The following is a 25,519-nucleotide window of genomic DNA, read 5'->3' as shown; positions in this document are numbered from 1 at the left end:
CCAAAGGCCTCTGCCTTTTATAAATTCATTAATCTTGAAAGAAAAGATCACTGGTGAATGATCAGACCTATAACTATTATCAATTTTAACATCACTAACAAAGTGAAAAATATTATCAGAAATCAGAAAAAAGTCTAAACGAGATTGTTTAAAGGGTTTTTTTTTCCTCCAAGTAAATCTTTTCACATTGGGGTATAATTCTCTAAATGGATCAACTAGATTAAAGTCTTCCATTAGCTGTAATACTTTTTCTCTAGACTTTGGGTTGTTGATATTAACATAATTATGAGTGTCAAGATTAAAACTTTGAATTAGGTTAAAATCACCACAAAGAATACAAGATTGGTTATCAAATTCTTCAATGATGTCTGCCACCTTTTGATAAAAGCAAGGAGTGTCTACATTTGGCCCATAAATATTAACTAAGGTAATTCTTTGTTCTTCAATTGTAATATCCAATCCAAGAAGGTTTCCACCCTCATCTTTTTTAACTTTGTGAATTTGAAGATCAAAGTTTTCATTAAAAAAGATGGCCACGCCTCTCTGATTGGATGTAAATGAATTGAAAAGGCATTCTCCCTTCCACTGATTTTTAATGTTTAATTCGTCTTGTTCTGTAAAATGTGTGTCCTGAAGACAGTAGATATTAAAATTCTTTGACTTTAAATAATTCAAAACATCTCTCCGTTTCTCCTTTGTATAAAGACCTTGACAATTATAAGAAATTATTTTAAGAATATCACCCTTCATGCATGTGTTTAGCTTTATCAATATTTATAACTCTAATGATGAGTGAGTATACATGAATATACCATGATATTTGTGAAATCAAGGGACTATTAGAATTCTTTTCCTTTAAAACTGTATATTTTTTCAAGATCTGTGACACCTTAAGACATATTTGTAATTTACAATAAATGCATATATATGTAAACATAAAATACAATAGCAAGACAAAGTCCAACATTAAAATCAAATATTAAATCTGCACTCTGAGACATTCACTGTTGTTGTGTAGGATATTCACTCCAAATGGTCTAAGGGAGATAACTCAGAAGAAATTTTAATAAATACATTGGATTCAGATGAAAATTTAATTTGAGCAAACCCAACAGTGAATATCTGTATAGTTCATGTTATGTACATATTTTGAAAGATTATTTCATTCCTATAATTTCATAATACATTTAATTTCCTTAATGACATTCTTTCCAACACACAAAGACATTTTTCCCATTCTATGTGGTTATGGCAAAAAAGAAAAGATCACACAAGAAGCACAAGTATACAAATGTCCATTGTTTTGCCTTCAAATCTGATCCAGTCAGATTTGTCAATATTTTTATAATAAGATGTTGTCTGTCTAACACGTTTATTCTTTTTGAAAAACAATTTAAGTTAAATGAACTATATATAATATAAATAAGCCTTTTATGTACAATATTTCAGAGTTGTTCAATTTACTACATGTAGATATTGGAATTTGTATGTTTGTCCTTTGTATATATGTATTAAAAACTCCCATGTCAAATTTACAAATTTATATGATCCTTTGTCTATTTAAGAAGGCAGAGATGTTTTATACTCATTATATCTCTGATACGATCAAAGATCAATATTCTTTATGAGATGTAACTGTAAATATATAAGATTTATCTAAACGTTAATATTTCTCCTTTAAAAGAACAATGCGTACTTGAGAGACATACAATTTCAAAAAATTAAGAACACTGACCGACTTCAAATGAAGTATCACTCTTGATAAAAAGCAATACTTTTGCATCACAATGTAAATCAAATTAATGCATGATCAATATATCATAAAAACTAACAAAACTATCTACCAATCGAACACAGACTACACATCATGAGTGTGTGTATGCATATCATATTAATGAGTTAGTTTCAGCAGAGATTGTGCAAAACTTATTAAAGTATGGTCACTTCATTTTAATGTACATGTACCATAAACACAACAAGAAAAGATAATTTCAAACAAGCATCTCATTCTGAAATTTGGAATAAACATCACTTTAAAAGTGGTCTATACTTTACATATTCTAACTTCAACTCATTTGTGTCAGTCTGTATCTGATGAGTTAAAGTAAAACATATAGCAATAGCATTAAGCACAGCAGTTCAGAATAATACTAAATAACTAGCAAGAGCAAAATTATAAATAAGTATATAAGCAGCAGAAAATAAACATATAAATAAATTATAAAGGCAAAAATTTCAACACAGCAGATTGGAAACTGAAAATATATATATAAAGCAGAATTAGCATTTACATTTATATGTATATGCCAATATATCGCAGACAATCAGGCAAAAAAGCATAGAGAGCAAGCAAAATTAAAGCAATAAAAAGCAAAAAAGAAACCAACAAAAATAAAACAAAAAAACAAAAATAAAATATTTGCATAAATAGAAAATAAACCTGGAATAAAATTCCCCGTTCTATACTTACAATTTGGTATCAACTTAATGGTATCTGTGAAAATATGATAAAGAAAAAGGTTATACATGTACATGTATTTAAACAATAGAGAAAAAAGAAAATTGATCAATTCTGTTTAGTATACATTTAGCTAACTTACTTTAATTTTTTTTTTATTAGGGTAAGTCTATAGTTGGTTATTAAAGAATTATCTTATATGTATAAAATAGATATCTACATCTGCATATAAAGTTCTGTAGTTTCTTACAAATAGGTCACAACAACCTATATATATAAATATGGCTAATTGTTGTATAAGTACAATTTTGTATATATATATACATGTATATTGTTATGTATATGTATCGCTCATCATTCTCTTGCGTTCCATGGGTCCCCTCTATTTTTACGGGTTTCAAGTGTCATATGTGCCCCAACATCTCGAATACGTGTTTGCAATTTTTCTTTTTTGCGTATTTTGTAGGCTACGTGAGGCAGAAGGAATCTTTCCTCTTTCATGGATACCGGTAGATCATCTAGAATCCGAATTTGACTACCTTTCAGATTGTGAGCACTGGACATAATGAGTTGTTTGTCTCCATAGTGTATAAATCGAACGATAATTGGTTTGGGTCCACTACCCCTTGTTGGTACACGATGAGCATTAGCAATCGGAATGGCATTTGCTTTTCTCTGTTCAATTTTTAGATTTTGACTAAACAACTGACGAGTAACTGAATAGATGTTCTCATCTGCATTACTGTCATCAACCCCATAAATCATAATATTATATTTCCTTTCGTGCTTTTCAAGCAATGTTACCTGATCCTTCATTTCATTCATCTGGGTTTGAAGCTCATATTTTTGTTTTTGTAATTTTTCACCTTCAATTGCTTGTATTTGCAAATCCATACCTGCAACACCCTGTTCCAACTCTGTGAAGTCTTGTCTTAAACTAGTTATTTCTAATTGAGATTCATCATATTTTGTTTTCAATATATTGACGTCAGTTTTCACTTCATTGATCATACCTGTTAAGTTATGTTCAACTTTTTCAAGTTGCTGTGAAAAGTCACTTACTTTTTTATCAACTCCCATTATGAGGCTTTTGAGCTCTTTAAATTCTGCTGATGCCATACTTATATGTAATTTTGTATATTCTTTTAAAAATATTTGTAAATTCTAGGAAAAGTTGCTATATTAGTCTGCTTACTTTTATATTTTGTGAAACCAAATAGTTGCACACACTTGAAACTACATGTACATGTAAACAGTTGCTGCTACATGTATTTGAAGCTATATATTGTTCATCTATGTATGACACAGGAGTTTAGTCGTAGATATGGCTAGTTATGTATACTATATATAATTCATATCAAGTCGTCACGAAAGTCAAGCGTGAAAAACAAAAACACTTTCAATAGTCATGATTGTGTACATGTAACATTGACATCGTAGCGATTGGGAATATCATTGAAAATAGTAAATTATGTCGTTTTTTTTACTATATTGTTTTACCACGCACTGCCTTAACTGCACACAATGTTATCTAACACATACATAGTGCCTCTGCCCCTCTCAACAGTATAAATGCCTCAAAAACTAACTCTTATAAAAATATCATGGGCGCATCCATTACAGGGGCGACAACTTATCTTATCAACACTTTATGAAATGTTTGTGTTGATAAATCATACGTTTTCAGGAATGTTATTCGACTTATGGTTTTGATTGCTCTCCTAGTGTATTGTACCTTTTTCTCGACAAGAAACCTCCCCATTCCCCGGTCCACTAAAACAATAACCATTTCGCTTGCCCTTTGTTATTTATGAATGCGGAAGTATATTATAATCAACAATAGTTCTCATAAAGTAGTTGTTTTCATGCGGAAATTGAGTGTTCAGTTATGTTTCCAAAAGACTGAATTTGTAAAACAAATCCCTCATAATTCCACGAAAATTTGACAAACATAATTAAAAACGTAATAAAGAATATAGGAACATCACCGAGCGAGGGGATAAATCTCAATATAATATTCAACCATTCGTAAGGCCTTATATATAAGTAAAAGGAATGTAGGGCATATCTCAAAATATATATGCTAGTAAATCTAAATAAAATTTGTTTAAAGATCTTTAAAAACTCATGGCATCCCTCTTTGTACTCCATTAGCTGCTTATAAACGCATATTAACACATGTCTGTAATCGTATTTTAACACATCAGTATTTAAAGCAAATATGAAAATAAGAAGATATGGTACGATTGCCAATGGCATGATGCCAATGCTAATGAAAGTTTCATCCCAGAATGTATCGCCAACCCAGTTGTCAGCACTCATTTGTTGATATGAAATATCATTTGTACAGTCATGTCTCCAAATTTTACATTTTATCAATTGTTGAATTGTTCGAAACCCGTAAGTTTTTTCTATTCTCATTTTTTCTTGCCTTAGCAAAACATTTTGGAATTTTGGTTTAAATTCCCTCCAATGTCTTAATTGATTTGGCCTCCCTACTGCTACTACTCCCTAACTGATACGTCACTGATAAAAGAGAGCCGAAAGATACCAATGGGAAAATCCATCTTATAAGTCGAATAATGTATTTTCGAAAGTTTGATACAAGTTAACATTTCATTCCAAGATGAAGGTTTAAGGAATTCAACGGGGAAGCAGCCTTTCACGTTTGCTCCAAAGATGTACCGGAAACGGGTGACTAAGGCATTGTTCTTCTTAATTTTCAAAGCATTTTGGCTTTATGTTTTTTTGAAGAAAATAATCTGTGAAAACTAACAAATAAAAACACGAATTCCCATAACATTTTTTTCGTCTAATCGGATTTGGTAAGATCTTAACTTTTGTAGTTGCACTGATGTTTTAATAAAAACTCACAAAAGTTGCATTTTTGGTTTTAGGAATTATCATTCAACAAATCGCTATAATACTGAAATCGCCACTTTAATGAAACGGGATTAATGAATATATAACTTCAACCCATCAACCGTAATATAAATATCGTTGTATCGGATAGAATATGCTTGCCAAATGCTTATTTGGTATTTACCAACTTATCGTATCTTTCTTGTAATATATTTTTTTTATCTTTTTTTCAAAGTACTTTGAGTATCATAAAAAAAATCTTATATATTTTTCATGAACGGTAAAATTATCAAATAGATTTAGAACTAATGTTCATGATGTATAACATTAATTATTTATTATTGTATGTGTTTCAATTGGCTATTAAACCAATTATCGCCGACTTGTTTGTGGGTATAAGGCAGAGTTCATATACGTCTTCTCACGACGATTGGAATAGAAGGTACTTCAAGCTATTATTATGATACATGTATCTTCAAGTTTCCAATAAGGATTTCTTTGATGAACGTCGCATGCAATGACGATACAGTCTTACATTGTAACATGGTAACCCTGAGTAATGGTTCCCATTTTGAACGGTTCACGGATGATATAAATTTGATGATTGTTATTGATTGTTTTCTGTGTCAAAGACGACCACTAATACATTTATAATTCGTAGCAATAATTTATTCTTTGTTTTCTGGTTTATAATTTTCGTTCATCATAGTCCAGGTTAATGGTAAGGCTAGTGTTGCAAAATCTAGTTTTCTGTGTCAACTTTTCATGGCTTTTGGTTCGTCTTTTCATGTGGTGCTTTTCTTTGAGCTATCTGCTTTTCAACTAATGATTGTTAGTGCCCTTTATAACTCCTTCAATAAAAATTGTTTGTTGTTTGTTAAATGTAATATGAAAGAGAAAGGATGAGTACGAAAGTAAACCTCCGAAAAGTTAAACATACACTTAACTGCGACCAAGTTTAATGAAAGGTCGTAAGACATAATCAGTCATACAATCTTTATTAGATCAACTCGTAAAGAAACGATCGTTGTCATTGGTCAATTCAAACCTGCAACCTCAAATAAACTTTCAAAAAAATATTTTTTTTATATGTAAATTCAGAGATGGTAATCATGCTTTGTTTATAGAAAAATTGATATGGTAGTGTAAGGAAATGTACTTTACGTTACTCCAGCGATATTAGTGATGAATTTATGATTATTTGTTTTGCTGTTCTCTATGAAAAACAAACATAAACTAAATCTTTGTAAATATCTACATATATCAAATATAATGTCAATTAAATCACATTTTGGTATGAAAAACAATCAGTTTCTAATGAATTGATAAAAAAGTTAAGCTTTACATCTGAATTTTAAATATTCATTTTTTTTTTTAGAAATTTATTGAAGGGATGAATACCAGCATTCTATATATTAATAGTAATATTTCATATTGATAATACCACTATAAAATATAACGGGAATCTACCAGATTTACTTACCACAGCTAAGCTAGAGGACTTTTAATTTACGCTTAAATATACTTCATATACCATTGACCAGCACAGGGACATCATAAATTTACAGTATAAATAGCTCACCCTTTATTTAAGTCTGAGTAATAAATTAATACAGAATTACCTTCCCTGCTGTCTTAAAAGATTTTATTTAGCTTAATTTTCAATTAGCAAATAATATTGGTTATATATGAACAACGCCAAGGAGGGACTAACCTTTTTATCAATACACCTAATGAATAAACTGATTGCTGTTGTGTTTGGCCAATGAAATGGGACGTTACAAGTTTGTTTCTGATACACCAGAATGTTATCAATGAATTAACAAACGCTAAACTTGACTGCAGTTCAGTGCAAGTTAATATTGTTAGTGTCTATATCTCTTTAAGATGATTTTATGTAAATACATATATTTATAGCGTTCGATCTGTACTGATTTCGGTTTGACTTTTTTATATGGCGTATCATCCCTTTGATGATTATGTCTACATCCTTTCTCCGTCGCCACGTGACTTGTTTTTGATGGTTCTTGTACAGAAGGTACATTCTTGACGAGGAAAATATCAGTGCATGATTTCCAACCACTTTTTATTTACAAACTGTCATTTGTGTTACACAATCAGATTAAAACTGAAATGCCAAAAACACTTATTGTCAGAAAATTGTTGTAAATTATTTTCCGATTATTTTATTTATTTGAAAATATCGTCTACAGAAGAAAATAAGTTAAGTTTGGTTGCAAATGAGACAACTATCCACCATATAACAAAGAACAAAGAACATAGAACGAGGTTTTAAAAAGTACAGATCACCGAAGAAGCTTCAACAAAACCAGTACTGTATAATGTACCCCGGCTCAACCCAACTCCATGAAAAACAAAAAGAAACAAAATTCAAGAGGGACAAGTTATGGTTTGAATTGAGAGAATAACTTTAAGCCAAAGCATTTATTTATCACTGATGTAAAACTGTGAGCCTTAACAAAATGGTAAAAATTAATGAAATAATTTAATATTTTGTAGCCTTATACAAATTGCACGAAAGAAGGTGACGATTTCGAATAATGTTTCAAATTTCAAACAATTGCAAAACAAAATGCAGAATTTCTTATCTTATACAAACCTTCATCCGAATTTTTTGGTTTCGTAAATTAAACGTGTCTGTCCAAAGTAAGGGACTTGCTCTTCAACTTCGTACTTTATTTGGTTTGATCGTCACTGATGAGTCTTTTGTAGACGAAACGCGCGTCTTTTAATTCCAGAATTTTATAATGAGTTTATCTATATCATCATGTTTATTTTTTATATTTTTGGAATATTGTAATGATTACAGATCTTTGGTAGTGTCTGTTTTGTTTATTCACAATTATTTCGAATTCGGAGATGGCGGTTTTGGAGCTTGACATTTTGTTAGACAGCTGACTTGTTAAAGTCTAAATGTTGATCTCTTGATGTCTTTTGGCTGCCTGTGTCGTTACGTTACTGTCTCATTCAAATATCACCCGGTATCTTTTTTAATATATGTCTTTAAACATATTTGCAGTCATTTCATTCCCATTATGAAGTAGTTCAAGCAAGTAAAATTAGCCAAGATGCGCACATACTTATAATGACTATAAAATGAATACATTACCTTCCAATGATAGACAGCCTATTTGCTATATTTTTACTGGACTTGGCTTGTATTATAGTAAAAGCGGAAAACATAATTGTCACATTAAAAACCAGGGAAAAGAGCAAGAAACGAGTGAAGTAAATATATCATGATGATAGGTAGTAATCACCTTAAGCATAACACCATCGGTCTTAAATATGTTGCCTATTATGAAAGATATATAAGATTTGTGTGACATTAGACACATATACTTGTCCCCTCTTTGATATTCAGCCAGGTTTCAATACGAATAGGAAATTGTTGATCTTTTCTTCATTTTCTTATTTCAAATAGGATGAATTATAGGTGGTAACATATATACCAGGATTTCTGTCATACTATCTACATTGTCATTATCCAATCAGGAATTAATACAGTATCAATGAAAAATTTGACATTTCATATTTAATTTACAAAGGAACAAAGAAACTCTTTTAAGGGAATCTCCTTACATTTTTTCGGGGTAAAATTGACTATTAAACTGACTTAAAAAAGGGAAATCCAAAAATATATATGATATCTACTGAAAATTAATTATGATTTGACCAATTTTTTTCATGTTTTCTCTTCGAAGGGAACAAAGAAACACTATTAAGGAAACATCCTTCAATTTTTTGGGGCTAAATAAAGGCAACAGTAGTATACCGCTGTTCGAAATTCATAAATCTATTGAGAAAAAAAAACAAATCCGGGTTACAAACTAAAACTGAGGGAAACACATCAAATATAAGAAGAGAACTACGACACAACAGAAGCACAACATTAAAATGTAACACACACAGAAACGAATTATAATATAACAATGGCCATTTTCCTGACTTGGTACAGGACTTTTTAAGAACAAAATGGTGGATTGAACCTGGTTTTGTGGCTAGCCAAACCTCCCTTTTTTATGGCAATGTTAAATATAACATTAAAATGACAACATTACATGACAGGACTACAATACAAATAAATGGGAGAACATATAGGACAGAGAAACATACGAATAATAGCTAACAAAAGGTACCAGGTTTAAAATTTAATACGCAAGACTTGCGTTTCGTCCACACAAGACTAACCAGTGACGCTCAGATCAAAAAAGTTCGAAAGCCAAAACAAGTACAAAGTTGAAGAGCATTGAGGACCAACATTGACTATTAAACTGACTTTGAAAAGGGAAATCGAAAATAAGTTTAACCCCGCCACATTCTGTATGTGCCTGTCCCAAGTCAGGAGCCTTTAATTCATTGGTTGTCGTTTGTTGCTGTGTTACATATTTGTTTTTCGTTCATTATTTTGAACATAAATAAGGCCCTTAGTTTTCCTGTTTGAATTGTTTTACATTTGTCATTTCGGGGCCTTTTAAAGCTGACTATGCGGTATGGGCTTTGCTCATTGTTAAAGTCCGTACGGTGACCTATAGTTGTTAATTTCTGTGTCGTTTAGTCTCTTGTGGAGAGTTGTCTCATTGGCAATCATACCACATCTTCTTTTTTCTATGATATCTACTGTAGTTATTATGGTTGCATCAAATGATTTCTTGTAGACAGTCTAAGGACGATGCCCCCTTTTTTACATGAAATAAACTTGATCTCTGTTCAAATACATTTTCTCTGCTTGTCACATTTTGTTGATTCTGATTTGTTTCATCCGTTTAAAATTACTTTTTTTTAATTCCAAACACCTTAATGTAACTGTTGTTGTCTACCAGTAATACTATACTCATTAATAAAAGACATAGTCATCACATAAATGTGTCTCATAAAAATGCACTTATAATATTAAAATGTTAAAGAGGCATTAGCTGTCAAATTCATGTTCACCGATTTGACTCAAATTCTCATATTTGATTTATATCATACTAAAACGCATATCCAAATTACAATAAGTATGAAATAAACAATTAACAATGCAAAGACTTGATAACATATATAAGCATGTCGTTTGTATTTTAGTCTAGACGTCATCTAATCAACCATCGAGATGACCTCCGAAGACTGCCGACGGTCACATAACCCGATATAAACATAAACATAAATATAAATAGATAGCTACCTCGTGTAATTGGACTTTTCTAAGTCTGTTTGATTTCATGTCATGGGTTAAAAAAATAAGTTAATCATCGTTTTTACCTGTATAAGAATGATTTTTGGTGGATCGAATCAGTCAACGAAATGGTTCACCTTTGTTTCACTTTCAATGTTGACATTCTTTTCCTTTTAATGTCTGAACACGACTAATACATGCGTAACCAATCTCTAGCTAATGGGTTATATTGAAGGTCACATGAATACGGATTCAATGAGATCGAATTATTCACTGCAAGTGAATAATTCATCAGCGATGTTTCTAAGCTTATTTTGACAAAATTGAACTAAACAGGCTGCTAAAAGCGAATTATTATTTCACTATTTCACTATTAATGATTGAACAAAACAAAATCATATCTTATTTTTTTTTTATATTTCGTAGCTACTGCCCCTTTTAAAGAAGGACAAGAAGAAAATATGCTTACCATTTTTTAAACTTTCGTTTCAGTTTAATGAACTAGAAATATTATAATAAAACTAAGATATGAAGAAAAACAGATTAATGTAAGAGTAAAAATGAATTTATTAAAGGTAGCCAAACACGGGTTAATGTTTACGAAAAGTAGTAATACTTGTGGGTGTGCATGTTAAGATGTTTTGATTGGCTGATGAAGTAAGGACAATTCGAATTCTTTGTTTATTGATTGGATGAATTATTGTCGCAATGCAGTATGTTAATAATAATAGATGTTAATAGCACGAAATTTGATTTCGCGTGAAAGCATTTTCTTGTTGAATGCTTTTTTCTTATATTGGTTATTCGAAGTTCTGTAGTCGTGCAGTAATGTTCTTTAAGAAATCCTACCTTCCAGCCGTCTTGAAATTAATGTAAACTTTGTTATTAAATATTAGACTATAAGTAATATGTATTGATAGGCTGTAAAATTGCAGCGACTTATGTGCAAATTATAGTCATTATGTTTCGTTCCATTATCAAAAAACCAAATTCGCCATCTCTAGTCAAGCTAATCCTATATGCAGGTCTTTCTTTGCTTTATAAAACTTTCCAGGGAAACATGTTTTCCGTTTGATTAATAAATGCTTTAGGTTCGTTTGAGTCTTCAACGAATGAGAACATAATAAATAATTCGTATTGCATACAAACATGTAGTGTATGGAACGGTTGAAGAATCGAACAGAACGAATATTACGGCATATTTATAAGCGAGGGAAAAAAGTAAAATCACAAAAATACTGAACTCCGAGGAAAATTCAAAAAGGAAAGTCCTCAATCAAATGGCAAAATCACAAGATCAAACACATCAAACACATCAAACGAACGGATACCAACTGTCATATTCCTGACTTGGTACAGGCATTTTCTTATGTAGAAAATGGTGGGGATTAAACCTGGTTTTAAAGAAAATGATCATACACAGAAATGCAATGATTGTAACTGATAATATCGTGTTTTACGTTATTTGTCAGTTTTCTGATTTTTATGAATTTTGTATACATTTAGATCCCATTGAACTGTATCTGATTATTACATAAATGATAGCTGTGTTGTTTGTATGTCTGTCATTCATTTGGAGAACTTAGGTGTTGGTGGTTGATAATATTTGATGTACACTCCAGTATTTTATTTGAAGAAGTGGGGTGTTGCTACTTATTGATGGTTAATGCACTGTCCAGTTATTTTTGTGGTTCCAGCTGCATGCTTCGGAACTACATATATTCATTATTTTTCTTTTCATTAAATTTTCCGATATCTAATGGATGCAGTCAAGTCAACTGAAGAACAATCGTTATATTGGGCTTATAATCAGGCGTTATATTACCACATATCAGATATTTTAGGTTTATTGATGTCGAACTTGGTGAAAAAAGAACAAAAATCATGCATGGTGTACAATAACTCATTAAAAAAAACCAATTGTAGTCTAAACTAATTGACAATTGAATACTTCCACGAAGGAATGATTCGTTTTTAAACGGTCATATAAAGGTCAGGATTTGTCCAAGTATTACAGTAGCATACAAATGTCTTTTGAAATATCATTATAATAGGTACAATGTACAAATCAAACATATAAAGTTGATATTTCATCATGCGACTAGGTGCGTTGACAAGATAAGCATCTCTTGTTTTGCATGCATTACTCGTCATATGGACGACAGTGTGAGATCTATGACAAGAATGAGAGGTCAGTAAAAATTGGGAAACTTAAACCCCAGTTAAAGGTAAATTGTTCGTGATTTAAGTTTCGAGTCATCCTTTAACATCCAACCAAAACTTGTATATAATTTCAATCTACTATACCACAACTATAACTTAATATTCATTTAATATTTGCAAACTACAATTACATATACATTGGTATAATGTTGTCAAATGTTTTATCTGTAGTTACAGATGTGGGCAGGTTTGATTACGATTGGGTGTCCCCAAAAAAGATTTTTCAAAAGGGGGATATATTTGTATCTCTTCCTAAAACTTTGGTTGAAATTTAAACATTACAGGATTTTCTACTTTTTTAATTGACTTATATCTTGATATTAATCCTTAAATCCTTTTTAGTAACAACAATCATAGTTCGTTGGCAGTGGATATATCATATTTCATTTTGCAGCTAAACACTTTAAGGATTGATGAGGAAAAGTTTGGTTGCAATTTATTTCGTTTTAAAAATTAAAATCACATTTTTTAGAATTAATGAACAGTGGACGGACAAAGAACATGGACGGATGGCAGTAAAATAAATGAGGTATATTTATTGCCATGAACTGGTGGGCCAGTCAAACTCATGTTTAGCAAAATTCCGCGCTTCCTGCAAAACGTGTGTATCACTTGCTTTCATTTCGAATAAATTAAATAAAATGTTCCAACTCAACAGCGAAAGAGCTGGACTACATTCTAAATGTAGATCAGATTTCAATGATATACTAGTAACTTATGGTTAAGAACATGTTATCATATCGTACGTGTAGTAGTTTTAAAACACATGTATTACACATTGCTCTGTAGTTCCTAATTAATTACAATATATTATAAGTTAGGAGATTGTTTTTTAAGTAAAGTACATTTAATAAGGTGAAATGTTCATATGATGAAATAGTGGAGATGGAAATAATTCTTGTAGCGATGTTCTACTTTGACGTCATCATCTGTACGAATTCTACAATGTAAAGAAATGTTTCTTAACATGCATGTATACTTGTAAATACATAATATATAGTCGAAGATTTATCCTTTTTATACTGCAATATGAATAAAATTTGACTGTAATCTGGCTGTAAGCTTTGAACAGTTAGGAAGCAAGATATATCCGAAAGACGCTCATTTGCATATGAGACTTTATTGATTTCGATGAGTAAAAGAAGCACTGTGTATACAGATGTACGACCTCATATATTTCTTTTTTTCTTGAGAAGAGGATTTTTTGCGATCAGGTGCAGTCTTGCTGTCATATAATTATGTCCTACAATGTATTTATGATATACTTATATGTCGAGTCGAAATGGGCATTGATGGAAGAGATGAAAAAGAATGTAATGTCAGATGCAGTGGTGAAGAACTTAAACTGAGGTACAGTAGATGTGAAAGTACCTTGATTAGTAGACAACCAATTAAGGGACATTTCTGTTCAAGTAACTGAAATATTATTTCTCCTTTGCTAGATGTAACGTAAGGTCATGCCACATAACTTTACTGGACTAATCTCCCGAACATACGTTTCTGTTAAAAAGGAGATAATCCAATGTGAATCATGTCCGTTCTTCAATTTCGAATGCATTATCAATTCGAATGAATGATCGCAAATCGGCCGTTCCTATTCTTGCATAATAACAACCAATAAAAATCTATGCTTCAACATATCCTGTATTACATTTGTAGTATACGTGTGCAATGCTTTTACATTATATTTTTTAACTTTACCATAAATAATATATAAAAAAAAATTACCAGATACATCTAACCATACCTTCATAATTTACTTGACCATCCCCATCTACATCAGCTTCTCTGATCATTTCATCAACTTCTTCATCAGTTAATTTTTCTCCGAGATTTGTCATAACATGGCGGAGTTCAGCTGCACTTATAAATCCATTGCCATCTTTATCAAAAACTTTGAATGCCTCTTTTAATTCATCTTCTGAATCGCTATCTTTCATTTTCTTTGCCATCATTGTGAGGAACTCTGGGAAATCTATTGTGCCATTGCCTACAAGGAAGACGTTCGTCCATGTAAAAGAAAGTACTATGTACCTAATATTTTATTTTGTTGGGTTATCTCATATTTAATCCTCCTTTATCTATAAATTTACTTCAATGTTCACCTTAGAACTTAACTGTTTCATATACTCCCTTTGATGTTTTATGATAACCTCTTTTCACGCACTTTTTCCAAATAACTTCTTTAATAGTTGATATTTGAGTGTTTGCATTTTGACATATTGTTTCTAGCTATTATGCCATGCCTCTGACCGACATATTTTATACGAATAAATGATTTATGGGATACATCTGAATGAGACAGAAACAAAACTCACTTTCGATACAAGACTTTTAATTTGGTACGCAAGACGTGTATTTTGTCAGCAGAAGACTCATCAGTGACGCTCGAATCAAAACATTTGGGAGGCCAATTACAAAACTGAAGAGAATTTAAACCAAAATGCAAAAAAACGTTGTTCTCAGACCATATATAGATTGTTAGTAGAAACAACGAAATGTTCAAAGCAATGGTTGTAAAACTGATCTTATAGTTTGGTACGCAATATGTTTGAATAATACAACGTACTCAAACCCAAACAAAACATAGAGGTCAACATGCAATATTCAGCAATAGAAACTTATCTGTAACATAAGCGCTGTGTTGTCTTGTGGTCAACTGCGAATAAGAGAATACAACTGAACGTAAATTCTGCCATCTTCAAGATTTTTATTTGTTAGACCCCAGTTAAACAAAACAGAAAACAAAACAAAACAAAACAAACAAACAAACAAATAAAAGAAAAAGGAAAAAAGGAAAACAAAGTTAAGATAAAACATGAGACTTATGCAACCAAGAAATGAGGTTCCTGATTACTAATTTGTAATTTAATTTGCTAGCACGCATACCTTCTATATCTTGGTCGGTATAAAAACAAATATACGAACAAATAAAATAGCAAAATATAAATCAGTTCAGGATAAGCACTTAGCTCTTAACCTGGTTATCATATGGTATTATAGATGAAAATGCACAGGAACAAATAAGAGTCAAATCAAATAATGCTCATACATACTAAAAGTAAGCTCAAAATACTTAACCTACTGATTTAAAAAATCATGTCGTATGACACGCTTAAACATTATTCAAATGCAATCTTTCTGAAAGCTTAACTAGATAAAACAATTCTATATCATTCAGAAGCAGTATTGATGAAAGTGTTTTTAAACCACAACTCATTGTTTTACTCGCATAAAATTTAAAACATGAGGTGTACAAAATGCAACGATTATATAATATTTTGGTCTCGAGCACCACATCAGAAACATTAATTAATTAAGAAACGAGTATCCGAAGCATTATACATACCATCAGCGTCCACTTCATTTATCATATCTTGTAGTTCAGCCTCTGTAGGATTTTGCCCAAGAGATCGCATAACAGTTCCCAGTTCTTTTGTTGTAATAGTTCCGTCGCCATCTTTGTCAAATAAACTGAAGGCCTCTTTAAACTCTAAATAAATCAGAAATGAATTTGTTAGGAGGTTTTTATTACAGAAATGCCTACTAAATAAAAAGGTTTTCACATTATTTATTCCTATGATATGTTTTAAGGAAGAATTCATTTACATTTATGTCTTGCTATCAATTCATCATATAAATTATGTACAATGACTTGATTATTAGCAGTTACATTTATCAATGTGTACATATTTTTCGAAATCTCACAAGTATTACATATTTGCTCACATAGAAGTGTTATCATTTATCAGCAAAATTTTCAGGTTTTGGCAGTTAAACAAATAAAAGAAAAGATAGTACAGCGATTCATATTGCCATACAGAAGCAGTAACTTGGTATCAATTTGATGTCAGAAGAATACAGACGCAATTAAGATTTCATTCCAAATCCATAACAAACAAAAAAAACATCTTCTGGAAGTGTTACTTTTCCTGTTTTATCAAAACTAATGGTTCTTTTTAGAACAAGAGAAAAGATAAAATATTTATTTATTACTTCTATGTAAATCAGATGTAATCGTCACATATCTTCAGGGCTGACGCCACTCAGATATGAGAATCTTACATCTAATACTTATAAATCACTATTTTTAACTTGGTAATCTTTAATTATATTTTAAGTTAATTATTTGAAGCATTATTCCAGTCAGCTATGAGATACTAGAAGTTTTGAGATGAATAAGTGTGTGTTGTCATTTTGTTTATGTTGTTTTTTTTTCGTGTAATATCTTTAACTGTGTTTTGTGATGAGGCTTGTTTTTTTTACCAATAGAATCTACTTTATTTTTGAATAAAATAGTTTCTCTAATTCTTACACGATTTGTCCTTTTCCTGACCTGTTGATTATTTTTTTTATTTCTTTAATTCTTACCCGATTTATCCTTTTCCTGACTTGTTGATTATTTTTACTTAATCAATGTGAGGTTCGTTGATCTCAGTTCTTCATTGGTCAAACTTCGATTATGACGTCACATTTTTCTTGTTTTCCTCTGTATTTCCTATTGTGACGTCATAAAAAAATGCGACCATGTTTGATGACGTCACATAGAAAGAACACATCTTATTGCAGATCTTTCGAAAGGAAGGATTGCATTTGTCTGCATATCGTTTAAAAATCATTAGAGAAACAGATTCCACCACCAAATCTTGTTCAATACGATATTTATCCACTTTCGACAGTTAAATTTTAAATATTTAAAACGCTCGGCGAGCCTCGAGCCTCGCGTTTTAAGTTTGAAAATTTAACTGTCTCGAGTGGATAAATATTGTACCACACTTGATGCAGTGGTAGAATCTATATTTAACAAATTACATGTCCACAGTTTAATCAGAGTAGCCAATAGCATTGAGCTGAAGAATAATTTGTAAAACAAGTACAAATATACAATGTACGAAGAAAAATACAACTGCATATCAGACTTTCCTTATAATTTTACCCATAAAATCAACGTTTCAAGGTAACCAACCTGCAATTTGTTCTTCTGTCAGCTGGTCGGCCTGAAATATTAGAGAAAAAATAGTATCAGTTTTCTCCTGGTAATATGATAGACTTTTACAACTAAACTTGATACGCATGATAACTAAACCATCAAGGAATTACGTATTAGATTATTATTGTGTTTTGTGTTACGGTAGACCTACAATACATGGTCTTTTCTTCATTTATTTCTTAACTATATTCTTTTATGTGTAGTACTCCTTTAATTCCAAATGTAATGGACGATCCTTTATAAAATGTTAATGCACAAAATGAAATACATTATGGTAATTAAGTCTTCAAGTAAGACGTTCTGAAAGTTTGAAGTATGCGAGGTTTTGTATGCCTAGTTGTCCGTACAAAAATTTGTTTTTACGTGGTACTTAGGGGACCTCAAAAAGATTAGTGTTAATTAATAAATCCTATTGGTACTTTTTTTTTAATATTTAATACTTACAGCAATATGAATTGATGAATAACCCCAAATGTATGTGAGTGAGTAAATAGCATTCAAAGATATTTTAGCGTTCGCGTAGGGAAGTTGGTGCATAATGGAGGCTCAAAATGGTGTCAATTACATTTTTTTAACGAAAATGTGTATTTTTATTGAATATTTTAATAAATACCACCTTCGGTCTTAGACAAATCTGTTCGGGAGAACCTCTGACTATTAGTTTTAATGGTCTCTATTAAAAATTTATTATATTTGGTGGGTAAAGAAGGGAAATTATGTGTATTGTAGAAGATCCAAGGCGTGTAAATAATGTTAGTTGTATGATTGGACAGAGGCCTCAGACCAACATTTATGCTAGCCCAAAGGTAAATCTGCCTAATTAGGTCTTTCCACTTTTCTGTGGAAAGACCTATTGTATTTGTTCTGATTATAAGGTCTTTCCACTTTTCGGTGGAAAGACCTATTGTATTTGTTCTGATTATTATTTTTTTTTTTTCTTCTTCTGCCACTTTTATTTCTTGCGTATAAATTTTGTTTCGCAAGATGTCGCTTAGATGTTTGGTATATGATATCGAACAGTTTATGCGCCTTTGAAATTCACCCTGCGTAACCGAATACTTTTCTTTGTATGAGTTATCTCCCCGAACACTGTTTTCATTGTGACTGCATCTCCTCTGTAACCGTAAAAGAAAGCGACAAATTTATTTTATTTTGACCTATTTGACCGAAGCGATATGAACACTCCATATGAGAGTTATTTCCCCTTATGCGTTTGTTATTAGTGATATGCATTTCTATCTTGTAAACCATAAGTGATAGAGACCTAGGATCTTTTGATTTGAGGTCCTTGATCCAAAAAAAAGAAAATAAGGTCAAGGTCAGAGGTCAAGGTCATATTTTAAATTTTGATTTTGGCTTATTTTCACTTCTTTTCAAAAACCGTATAATATATCGACAAGATATTTTTACTAAATTGTAAGTTGCGACATGTCGTAACACATAAATTTTGGTTGAAATGGTACGCTAACATTAAATTGGAGTTTTCTCCCCTCTTATGTTAAAAATTAGGCGTAAAGTGATATAACTCATTAACCATATATAATTAAGACCTATGGTCTTTTGATTTGAAGCCCTCGGTTTATGACCTTGAAATTGAGCTAGAGGTCATAGGTAAATTTGACGTTCTAGATTTTGACCTTTGTTTTTTCTTGTTAGTATATGTGATAAAGCCATAGGACTTTTTGCATTACGTTGCAAGCCACTTGACCATGGAAAAGCCAACCGGAAATGACCTTGTGTAAACCGGAAGTAGCTATTTTTTGTACTTATTTAATGTAAAAGTATATTAAATCATATATTTTGGGAATCAGTATCAAGTAAACTATTAAATAAAACCGGAAGTGACATCTTTCAAACCGGAAGTAACAATTTATCTCCCTTATTTTGAAAAAAATGTATAGAAATCATGTATTTTTGGAATCAGTGTACAATAAACTATCATTAAACGCTGAATATGATATTTTAAACCAAATTTTAATAGTTCTATTTCAAAATAGATCTTTATGAGTGGAAAGACCTTCAATTGTTCTCTGAACAATTGGTTTTTAATTATTATTTTCTTCCGCCAAATTTTGTTCTCGCGTAAAATTTTTGTTTCACAAGATGTCGCTTAGATATTTCTTATATAGTATCATACAGTTTATGCGCTTTTTATTTTTACCCATTCTAAGCCGAACAATTTTCTTTGTAGGAGTTATCTCCCCGAACACTGTTTTCCTTGTGATTGCATCTCCTCCGTAACCGTTAAACAAAGCGACAAATTTATTTTATAAAATTACTCGTTATATCCTTTGCATGATTTGTCCTATTTTGACCGAAGCGATATGAATATTCCATATGAGAGTTATTTCCCCTTATGCATTTGAAATAAGGGATATGCATTTGTAACTGGTAAACCATAAGTGATAGAGACCTAGGGTCTGTTGATTTGAGGTCCTTGGTCCTTAAGAATAGAAAACTAGGTCAAGGTCAAAGGTCAAGGTCATGTTGTGATTTTTTACATTCAGTTCATATCGCTTCTTCCTAGAAAGAGTTATAGATATCGACAAAACAATTTAACCAAAAAGTTTGTCGCGACACGTGTTTACTAGAAATTTTTTGTCGAATTGGTATGCGTCATTTTATTGCAGGGTCAATGTCCCTGTTATGGTCGAATCAACAAATTACTTATAAAAACTTCAAATTTTGCAGCTATCATGTTGTAAATGTTTCTTATCTCAATTATCAACCACAGTCTACCACTACACTCCCCCCCCCCCTTTTTTTCAACTGATTTTTTTTTTTAAGTTATCCCATTTCTATGAAAAGAAAGTCGCTTTTAGTCCCGTACATTATACAGTAAAATGCTAATCCTTCTTATGTACAAATTTCTTTCTGAAATAGAAATCCATCCCTGCAAAAATCTGCTCCAATATTTTTAATTCATGTATTTTCTGAAATTAATCGATTAGACACGTGCGGTCTGCTTGATTGCGAAATTAAAATCAATGTCGTAGAAATCGCTCCAAATTACTGAAATCCTACAATCAAATTTCTAAACATGCATTAAAATACAAATCTGTGCTCCCGTAAACATGTGTACGTAATATGTATGCATGATCCGACATCAATGACCTGTACAAAATAAAAACAATAGTTATCGTGTTTCTCTGATCAATACACATGTGTTCTGTTCAACGGTCTCCCCTGAAAAGAAATTAATATTCTCAACTCCAGACATATATATTCGAGGGTCACGTGACTTCACAACACCATCTCGCGCGCGGACCTAAATTTAGAATAAAACATTCCATATCCAAATAAGGAAAATAAAACTTTCAAGATAAATTTTACTCCGTTTTCCTACAAATTCAATCAAAATGCATACACAACAAATAGATGAAAAATGGAAGTCCGAGGTAACATAGAAACTAGAGAAAATTTATAAACGAATGATGCTAGGATCAATTTTTATGAGGACATCTCAGGCGTCCGTTTGGCTGTGCGGAATGTATAAGGACGCAGTCACGTTCGGTCAGAATATAGGCGTTATTTTTAGTTAGCTGCGTCGCACCGAGAAAGTGCCATGCAATCAATCAATCAATCAATCAATCAATCAATCAATCAATCGACCAACCAACCAACCAACCAAAAAAACAATTAATCATGTTTCGGAGGGGAAAGACCGTTTAACAATTGTTTTTAAAACAATTGATTTATATTTCTATTTAATTTTATTTTTGTAATTGGTTCTCACAAGGGGTTTTACCTTTATTCTTTCACCTGCATTATTTCACCGATATGAGACAACTAACAACTTTAAAAAACACAAAATCCTTTTCAACACTATTCATAATTTTTGTTATTTTTTAGTTCCTCAAATAACTTTGTAATCTGATAGCTATTAAAAATGACAAATAAGAATCTTACAATCCATAGTATACAATATATTATTGACATTTTTGCATTGATTTGTTGTTCAAGGTTTTATCAGTAAGGACATACTTATTCATAGTATTACATGTATAACATAATATACAAAAGAGGCAATGAAAAGGGACAAACACAAGACTAAAACTGTACATTTAAATTTATGGTATATGAAGTAAAATTTAACATACAAGGTATTTAATTTACAATCTATATATTCTGTCATTATGATACCTGGACGAAAGTAATTATGGACGATGACCTAGAAAAACCTTTTAGATACTTGTTAAAACAATATCCAAATAGTTTTACATAGAAAACTTATCGTAGATCCATTAGGCGTATTGAGTTTAAGGCGAATACAGTATACATAATACATAATACTACCTATGGAAAATGTGATGTTAGATATACAACAACGAGACAGCAACCCAACAACACAAATAACTAAAAGACATCTAGGGGTCATATAGTAAAAAATAGAGAGGTGTCTATATACATATATCCAACTCTAAATTTTCCCGAGTCGAAAAAAATGTGAGAAAATGAAACAGAATCTATAAAAGGACTGTCATCAACACCCAATTCTCCAAATAACTGAAAACATTAAGATATGGCTTTAGACAACAATGGACGAAAGTATTGACTAGGAACAGGAACATGAATCTCTGGCGACATACCTAGCCTGAAGTCTACATCCAGGTCAATTTTTTAAATTAGAATTCTACAGGTCAATATATGTAGTCAATACACAGATGTCAATACAATATGCCAAGCTCTACATCACTACGTGTCGTACAATGGAAAAGGTTGGGAATAAAAACTATTACTAACAAAGATCAAGCATCAACACACATAGCAATAAAGACAAAAACGTTCAGATAGATAAAATAAAACAACTGACAGCTAGAGCTCGTAACTTCGGAAAAGCACATACAGTTGAACATGTGAATATGTTAAAGTATTTGTTTTATATCCTCTACACCCCTTTTTAATCTCGATCAATGGTACATAAACCACATACCAATACAATTCGGTACAAGAAAAGCTCTTATTCAAAAATAACGGTGTAATAGGTAGCACAATGAGTTATAAATATGAAAACCCCTGTCGTCATACTGAACATGAATAAACACATTCACTCTTATATTACTAGACAACTTTAATATTTATTAAAATCAGTAATAATGACTAATTTTAAAAAAAAAAGAATAGAATAAGATCAACATAAAATACTTGTCTCTTCTTGATACGATCAATATCTTGATAAATAAATCGAGAAATCACCTACCATTTTGAAATCGTCTGATGATAACGACCTAAATTCAAATTATGTGTATTTTAAAACCAAAAGTCGTTGTTTGGGTAAATTACTTGAGCCAGTTTTTATTTACACAAGTTCTTTTAATTATTCACAAAAGAATTTGAGTATATTAAATCAGCCATGAAATTACATTCATAAGCAATGATCATTTAGAATAAAATTTGTATATAACAGAAGACAATTTAAATCGAATAAATTACATTAAACTTCAAGTTTGGACAACCATTTTATAAAGGTATTTGGGAAAAGATGGACTGAGCTTCAACCAAAAAAAATGTTTTTCCTACTTTTGGCGAGAACAATTATAATATATTAAAGATAGATTTTTTAACATTTAATATTAAGATTGTAATTTTCAACACAGATGAATACCGATGATGTTAAATAATGCACGTGAAAACATTAAATAACACTTTACAGTTTCATGCGTAAATATCAGTTTCCATCTTTTTCTAGTTGAACGATAAAAGGAGTGGTAAGATTTTATGAAGAACTACGGCAGTTTAGAATGTGATATCCCATCAGTAATAAGTTTTCTACAGGTACAATCAAACTTTCAAACTAAATCGTTGTATTTATAAAAAAAAAGGAGTAATAGTAATAATTATTTTGTGGTAACGAAATCCCTGACTTAATGATTTAACCGTGATACATAGATTCCGTTCATTAAAATTTATAACGTCACTACAGATACGGACAAAATGAACGAGTTGGGATATATAAACTCTGTTAGATGGGCCCAAAGGAACATCTCCGTAAAAAAGGAAAAATAACAGTAGGGAACGAAAAATCGGGTTTTTTGGTAAATTTTGGTATAAGGTTTCACTTGTGAAACCAAAATATCTAAATCTAAGAAAGGACAGTTATTTCTGTTTACACTGATATTGAAACCTCCGGATAGGCAAGAAACTATAAGATCTTTAAGACGAAATTAGAATTTGAAGAATAATTATATCATTGATTTCAAGTTTTTGTTAGATTCAGTAAATTAGGAATAACCAATAGAACGTGGCTGGTTGCAGCATAAAGAAAACGACAACCTTAACTGTAGCTTATATCAACAAGTGAGTGATAAGCAAATTCTACATACGATCATAGAAAAATCAACGCTGCAAATAATCACATTCTGATGAGTTCAGTAGTATTCCGTTCAATTGTAATTTTTACGGTGATGTGTTTTTTTTTTTGGGCCCATCAATTTAGAATTTAGATACTATCCATGTAAGCTTATCGATTCTATGTATATGAACATATTCTAAAACTTGTCAATTTAATACTGTAATAAGATGTTTATATATTGTTTGTATATAAAGAAAACCTTAACTTTAGCTTATATCAACAAGTGAGTACTAAGCAAATTCTACATACGATCATAGAAAAATCAACACTGCAAATAATCACATTCTGATGAGTTCAGTAGTATTCTGTTCAATTGTAATTTTATGGTGATGTTGTTTTTTGGGCCCATCAATTTAGATACTATCCATGTAAGCTTATCGATTCAATGTATAAACTTATTGTTAAACTCATCAATTTAATACTGTAATAAGATGTTTGCATATTGTTTTATCGATACTTACATAGACTTTGATAACAATGTATTAAAACATAACTAAATATGTATTGTTATACAGTTATTAACATACGGTTCTACATCCTGTCGATATTTATTTTTGGCATTGTGCAAGGTCATGTTTTCCTAACCTGTTTATGAAGACTTCACACTAAACCCATTGGATGTGCACTGATTGATATTTTGTCTTGAATAAATGATTTGTTTATTAGTTGTTAGTGACTTTGAACTGATGTGCAGTAACTGCGAGTACTCTTAGATCGGTACTTTGTGTCTATTTTGTTTTTGTTAAATGTTTTTGTGCTTTGTATCGATGTGATTATTTAAATCTTCTTCAAATGATTTGTATAGTTCGTTCTTATGTTGTGATGTTAAAGTACTGTCCCAAGTGAGGTGATGGTTGGTTGCATGCAAACATTTTAACCCGCCATATTTTGTATGTGCCTGTTCCAAGTCAGGAGCTTGAAGTTCAGTGGTTGTCTTTTGTTGCTGTATACCATATTTGTTTTTCATTGGTTGTTTTGTATGTAAATCGTGCCGTTGGACTCGTTTGAATTGTTTTACCTTTTGTCTGGACTATTTATATCGATATCGATACCAATAGTATATGGCACATGCAGTTTCCGGTTGTATGTATGTGTGTTCTCTCCCTCCTTAAATATGAGCACCACCATGGGTTATGGTGTAAAGATGGACATTTAACACACGTTATCGGTACATATTTAATGTGAGCATTTGCCTACCCAGTTTCCAAGCCTGGCCGAGACGGGTCTTACTACCAGAAAGTTAACTTTCCACAAAAACAGTAGTAAGAAAACCAGGACGGGTTCAAGCAGAAAGATTTTGAAAGCCGAGAAAACTGTCAGCATGACTTTATCAGTTGACAATATGAATACTAAAAATCCAGGCTAAAAATAAGGTACTTTAATTCAGTCACGGTCCAGCGATGTCGCGGGTGTGTTCTAGTTTTATATTACATTTAGTGATTGTTTCCGAAGGTG

At 31.2% G+C, this 25,519-nt stretch overlaps 1 pseudogene; it reads right to left on the bottom strand.

Moving 5' to 3' along the window:
- LOC127736971 (uncharacterized) overlaps positions 1 to 23,047 on the bottom strand; it is a 37,098-nt pseudogene extending 14,051 nt beyond the window's left edge.
- Positions 23,048 to 25,519: the final 2,472 nt, after the last annotated feature.

Source organism: Mytilus californianus, unplaced genomic scaffold, assembly GCF_021869535.1.
Source record: "Mytilus californianus isolate M0D057914Y unplaced genomic scaffold, xbMytCali1.0.p SCAF_4, whole genome shotgun sequence".
Classification (NCBI taxonomy): domain Eukaryota; kingdom Metazoa; phylum Mollusca; class Bivalvia; order Mytilida; family Mytilidae; genus Mytilus; species Mytilus californianus.
Note: the sequence above shows the minus strand (reverse complement) of the source record. Positions and strands in the feature narration are given on the sequence as shown.